Genomic DNA, 7,035 nt, shown 5'->3' with positions numbered 1-7,035 from the left:
GTATTGTGTATATATATGCATCCCAGGTGTTGTGTGTATGTATATATATATATATATATATATACACTGTATTCAGTTTAGTTAGATCCGTTCCTGTTATTCTCTTCCTAAAGCTAGCTGCAGCCAATTGCTGGTGTTCTCTTCCTAATATACTTACAGGCAGGCAGCTGCAGTATTTTCAGTCAGTGTACTGTATCCTGTGCAGTGTGCAACTAAAGCTAACTGCAGACAATTGCTGGTGTTCTCTTTCTAATAATACCTCAGGCAGGCAGCTGCAGTATTTTCGCTCAGTGTACTGTATCCTGTGCACAGTGTACTGTATCCTGTGCACAGTGTGCAACTAAAGCTAACTGCAGCCAATTGCTGGTGTTCTCTTCCTAATATACTTACAGGCAGCAGCTGCAGTATTTTCAGTCAGTGTACTGTATCCTGCGCACAATGTGCAACTAAAGCTAACTGCAGCCAATTGCTGGTGTTCTCTTCCTAATATACTTACAGGCAGGCAGCTGCAGTATTTTCAGTCAGTGTACTGTATCCTGTGCACAGTGTGCAACTAAAGCTAACTGCAGACAATTGCTGGTGTTCTCTTTCTAATAATACCTCAGACAGGCAGCTGCAGTATTTTTAGTCAGTGTACTGTATCCTGTGCAGTGTGCAACTAAAGCTAACTGCAGACAATTGCTGGTGTTCTCTTCCTAATAATACCTCAGGCAGGCAGTTGATTCAGCTAGCTTCAGTATATTAGTGTACTGTATACTGGGCACAGTGTACAACTAAAGCTAACTGTAGTGAATTGCTGGTGTTCTCTTTCTAATAATACTACAGGCAGGTAGGCGATTCAGCTAGCTGCAGTATAATCAGTATATATATACATCCCAGCTTTGTGCAGCTACATCTCACTGCAGGCCATTCCTTATGTACCTATTCCAATACATCAAAGACAGTATGTCTGGAAGGCCAACAAGGAGAGGCAGACAGTCACAGGCCAATAAAAGAGGGCAAGCAGGCTCTGTGTCTAGAGGCAACAGTGCATCCTCATCAGCACGTGGACGTGGGGCATGCTTGTCCTTTTTTCTCGGCAGCTGGCCGTGTTGAGCCACAACATGCTGAAGAGTTGGTAGAGTGGATGACCAAGCCGTCCCCATCCTCCTCATCCTCTGTCACCCAGGCTACCTTAGCTGCCAATGCAGGTGCTGATGCAGCCTATTCCTTGGACTCAAGGTCATCATCAGTTACTCCTTCCCTATCCCACCGGAGGAGTCCCCCGAACTGTTCGACCACAGTGTCGGGTACATGCTGCAGGAGGATGTGCAGGGTTTTGAAGGCTCCGATGATGGTACCCAACTTGAGGAAGGCAGTAACGTGAGCCCAGAGAGAGGGGTTGGCCAAGAAGGACAACAGCTGCAGCATACTGCCAGGTTTGCTCCAGTGATGAGGAGGGAGGGGATGATGAGCTCACTGACTCTACGTGGGTTCCTGATAGGAGAGAGGAGGAGGAGGAGGCACATCTCCAATGAGGCAGGATGCCCTCCAGGGGCCAGCTTAAGGGCAGCCATCTGACTTCATCACACCGCAGAGCTCCACAAGTGCAGGGCGCTGGTGACTCCACGCATTATTCCAAAAGTTCTTTGGTGTGGGCCTTTTTTGAGACGTGTGCAGCAGATCTGAAGCATATCAAGCGTGGACTAGACAGCAAGTGCTTGGGCACCACATGCTTAATCAGACATATGTCGAGCTCCCATGCAGCCCATTAGCAACACCACCTAAAAGACCCATACCAAAGAACAAGGCGAACCTCTCCTTGCTCCTCCTCATCAGCTGGGATCTCCAACCCCACTATACCATCAGTCCTCTTAGAAACCTGCACTGAGAGGAATGAAGGTGTAGAATTAGGTGTGCCACTGCCAAGTACTTGCGGGAAATATGCTATCGGTACACCAACGTCCGATTCTAGCAGGCAGATTTCCCTACCCCAGTTTCTCCACCGGCGAAAGAAGTTCGCTCCCAGCCATTCATATGCCCAGGGGTTGAATGCTAGCTTGGCTAAATTGCTAGCACTTCAACTGCTGCCTTTTCAGTTGGTAGACTCTGCCCCCTTCCGTAAGTTTGTGGAATGTGCGGTACCTCAGTGGCAGGTTCCCAAATGCCACTTTTTTTCACGGAAGGCAATTCCGGCTCTCTACTGGCATGTGGAAGGCAATGTCCATGCCTCGCTGGACAGGGCGGTCAGCAGTAAGGTGCATATTACCGCTGACTCATGGTCCAGCAGGCATGTACAGGGACGTTTCCTATCTTTCACAGCACACTGGGTGATTCTTCTGGCCGCTGGGAAGGATGCAGGACAGGGTGCAGTAGTGTTGGAGGTTGTTCCACCACCACACCACCAAAATTCTACTAGTGGTGACTCTGCCACACCTCTCTCCTCCACTCCCTCCTCTTCTTCTTCCTCCATGGCCTCTTCCTGTGCTGATTTGTCCTTGGAACCAGCGGTGCTCCGTAGGTGTTCAAGGGGCTACGCAAGCACGCAGGCAAAAAGATGCCATGCAGTGCTTGAGCTGGTGTGCTTGGGGGACAGGAGCCACACTGGGGCAGATATTCTGTCAGCTCTGCAGGGGCAGGTTCAGAGGTGGTTGACACCACGCCAGCTTAAGCCAAGAATGGTGGTTTGCGACAATGGCACCAACCTCCTCTCCGCCCTCCAACAGGGACAACTGACCCATGTGCCCTGTTTGGCTCACATCCTTAACTTGGTAGAGCAGCGGTTCTTGGCCAGGTACCCGGACTTACAGGATGTCCTGAGGCAGGCCAGGAAAGTCTGTGTGCATTTCCGGCGGTCATATAATGCCAGTGCTCGGCTGGCTGACCTCAAAAAGGAATTTAACCTGCCCAAGAACCGCCTCATCTGTGACATGCCCACCAGGTGGAACTCAACGTTGGCCATGCTGCAGTGGCTGCACATGCAGCAGAGGGCCATCAATGAGTACCTATGCAACTATGGCACCAGGACAGGGTCAGGGGAGCTTGTTTTTTTCCCCCACGCCAGTGGGCCATGATCAGGGATGCATGCACTGTCCTGTCACCATTTGAGGAGGCCATGAGGATGGTGAGCAGTGACAGTGAATGCATCAGTGACACTGTCCCTCTTGTCCACATGTTGGAGCACACACTGCATGGAATAATGGACAGGGCACTTGAGGCAGAACAGAGGCAGGAAGAGGAGGCCTTCCTTACCTCTCAAGGCCCCCTTTATCCAGAGAGTGTTCCTGCGTGCCTGCCGATCACACAGGAAGAGGACGAGGAGGAGGATTGTGTCAGCATGGAGGTGGGGCCTAGAACTCAGCATCAGCAGCAGTCTTCAAGGGATCATTTACAGTCCGAAGAAACCCATAGACTTGTACGTGGCTGGGAGGAGGTGACTGCGGATCATGTTGTCCTTAGTGACCCAGAGGACTCCGGACCGAATGCCTCAGCAAACCTACACTGCATGGCCTCCCTGATCCTGCAAAGCCGTCGCAGAGGGAGCAGAGGATGAAACATCTTCGGGAGGCCTTGCAGAAAGGTTTGTGCAACGCGTTTCCAGAGCCTGGGAGGTTACAATTTCCTGTTGTTGCTGAGGCTTCGGTCAGTCACAGAAGGAGCGGTGGAGAAGGTGGCCGTCTTATCGATGCATTCAGACAATTTTTTAGTCCGCAGCCCCAAGGTATGATCGGTTCCAGCAACCATAGCCAGCGTCTGATTCACATGGTGCAGGAATACCTAGTGGCAAGATCAGACTTGGACACCTTTCCCAGCGAAAATCCTCTGGGTTACTGGGTCTTGAGGATGGATCACTGGCCAGAGCTTGCACAATATGCAATTGAGCTACTGGCCTGTCCTGCATCCAGCGTTCTTTCGGAACGCACATTCAGTGCTGCTGGAGGCTTTGTAACCGATCACAGGGTGTGCCTGTCCACCGAATTGGTCGTTCGGCTGACCTTCATAAAAATGAATCAGTCTTGGATCACCAGCTACCAAGCACCTGATGCTGATGTAACCGAATAATTTTTTTTAATGTGAGATCCCTTCAAGACTGCCTATGCTGATGCTGAGTGACTATCCTGTTATGCTGAGTGACTATCCTCTTACTCCTCAATGTTCATGCTGATAGCTTGTAAGAACATTTTTGGTTCTGGGCACCGCCACCAGTGGCTAAAGTTCAGTTTTTCTGCCCCTGTTTAACAGGGGTGTGTAATTACAATTTTTGATGCAATACTTTACAGCAGGGCTCATTCCTGCACTCCAAATAGAGTATCTGTGAGGGGTTGCAGTGTTGTGGCACCAGCACCAGTGCCTAAGGCCCAATTTTTCTGCCCCTGTTTAACAGGGGCGTGTAATTACAATTTTTGATGCAATACTTTACAGCAGGGCTCATTCCTGCGTTCCAACTAGAGTATCTGTGAGGGGTTGCAGTGTTGTGGCACCAGTGCCTTAGGCCCAATTTTCAGCTCCTGTTTAACAGGGGCATGTAATTGCAATTCTTGATCTAATATTTCACAGCAGGGCTCGTTCCTACGCCCACCAAGAGTAACTGCGAGGCCTTACAGTGTTGTGGCAACACCACCACACCGTCCACCACCAAAGGCCCAATTTTTCTGACCCTGTTCAACAGGGCCATGTAATTACTATTCTTGATCTAATATTTCACAGCAAGGCCTGTTCCTGCGCCCACCAAGAGTAACTATGAGGGTTTACAGTGTTGTGGCAACACCAACACCTAAGGCCCAAATTTCTGCAGAGTATATAGGGCAGGCCCCTACTTTCAAACATCCAGCTTACAAACGAATCCTACTTGCAAAGGGAAGGAGACAACAGGAAATGAGAGGAAATCTACCCCTAGGAAGGGAAATTCTCTCCTGCAAGAGTTCTGTGTTTCACTAAAAACCCCAAATTTTCCAATCCAATTCTCATTGGGACAGAAAGTGAGATGAAATCTTCTGAACAGGTGCACAGACAGTAAAACAAATGTTACAGGGGTGATAACCCTTCCTTATGTTTTCCAAAAAGATTAAAAATAGATTTTTTGGCTGGAGCTACACGTAAAAAATGTACAAGAACAAACCTACAGTCCCTGTCTTGTTTGCACTGCCTGTATACTGCTGTTCAGAGTATATAGGGCCTGGGGGCCCCACGCCTTTCCTTTTTTTTTATTTGGGTGCGGGGTTCCCCTTAATACCCATACAAGACCCAAAGGGGCTAGTAATGGGCTGGGGGGGTTCTCAATGATTTTCATCCATATTTCCGGGACCAGAAATGACATTAAAACCGCAAGCAGTTTTAAATGACTTTTTTACCTTTAGAAATGTCTTTTTGAGCAGGGACTGTTCTAAACACGGGAAACACACGTCACTTTACAGGCATACTATAGACACCCCCCAGGCACGATATTTAAAGGAATATTTATCTTTTATTTTTTCACTTTAAGCATCATTAAAATCACTGCTCCTGAAAAAACGTCCATTTTTAAAACATTTTTTTGCATTGATACATGTCCCCTGGGGAAGGACCCGGGTCCTCGAACCCTTTTTAGGACAATAACTTGCATATTAGCCTTTAAAAGTCGCACTTTTGATTTCTCACGTTCGAGTCCCATAGACTTTAACAGAGTTCAAAAGTTTGTGCGAACTTTCGGTCCGTTCGAATGTTCTGATGCGAACCGAACTGGGGGTGTTCGGCTTATCCCTACCTCCAGGTGCAGGGAGTGGCACTGGGGACCACTTGTGCCCCATCGTACGCTAACTTGTATCTGGAAGGGTGGGATAGTTGATCGCATTATCTGCGCCATGTGTTGCTATGGCGCAGATATATAGATGGTATCTTCATTTTTTGCACAGGACCTAGCGATTCATTGTTATCCTTTGTTGATGAATTGAACATTAATAATCTCAATTTGAAATTCACATTTTCCCGGGACAATGAATGTCTTTTATTTGTAGATCTCTACATCAAGAAAGACAATGATGGTTTGATCAGTACAGATGTTTTCTGGAAAACCACGGCTGGTAATTCTTTGCTCCATTACAAAAGTGCTCACTCCTCTTATTTGATCAATTTAATACACAAAGGTCACTACCTTCAAGCCAAACGTAACTGTAGCAACGAGATTTTGATTTTGAAACCAGGCCAGTATTTTATGGGAGCAATTTCTACATAGAGGTTATAGTAAGAATTCTCTCAAAAAGGCATACAATGAAGCAAAGATTAATCCCAGAATGTATTACTTTTCCAGGGTAATCCAGAGCCAGTCCATCTGCCCAATTACTAAATTTAGCAATTAAAGTAAGGAACGCAGGAAGATTTTAAACCAGGAGTCTCAAACTGGTGGCCCTCCAGCTGTTGCAAAACTACAAGTCCCATGAGGCATTGCAAGGCTGACAGTTACAAGCATGACTCCCACAGGCAGAGGCATGATAGGACTTGTAGTTTCACAACAGCTGGAGGGCCATCAGTTTGAGACCCCTGTAAAACACTCACTGGCATCTCTTTCAGGATGATCCAACAATTAATTTATTTGTTGATCTTGAGCCTCGGATTACTTTTAGAAGGAACCAGTCTCTTAGAGACTCATTGGTAGCCAGTCACTTCTCCAAAAATAGGGGTAAAGATCCATGTGGCACACTCCCCCTGTGGCATCTTTAAGTGTGGATCCTGCACTTATCATTGTTATTTTAAATCAGGCACAGATATTACTTTATATAATGGTGAGGTTTTGAAAGCAACACATTTTGTAAATTGTGACACTGTAAGTGTCATTTATTTACTCACATGTGGTTGTGGGTGCTATTACATGGGGAAGACTAAGCGTTATTTTTGGAGACGCAGCAAAAACCACATATCTGACATTTAATGTGGTCTCATAGACAAGCCTATCCCCACACACTTTGCTACTTATCACAAATAAAAAAAATACAAACCTGATCTTTACAATTTCAGGCCTTGGCCAGGGTACATCCTCCAACATGGGGTGGGGGTGATAATTTTGATAATAAAATACTACAA

Source organism: Aquarana catesbeiana, linkage group LG08, assembly GCF_042186555.1.
Source record: "Aquarana catesbeiana isolate 2022-GZ linkage group LG08, ASM4218655v1, whole genome shotgun sequence".
Lineage (NCBI taxonomy): Eukaryota > Metazoa > Chordata > Amphibia > Anura > Ranidae > Aquarana > Aquarana catesbeiana.
The sequence above is the reverse complement of the archived record's forward strand: the minus strand, read 5'-3'. Positions refer to the sequence as shown.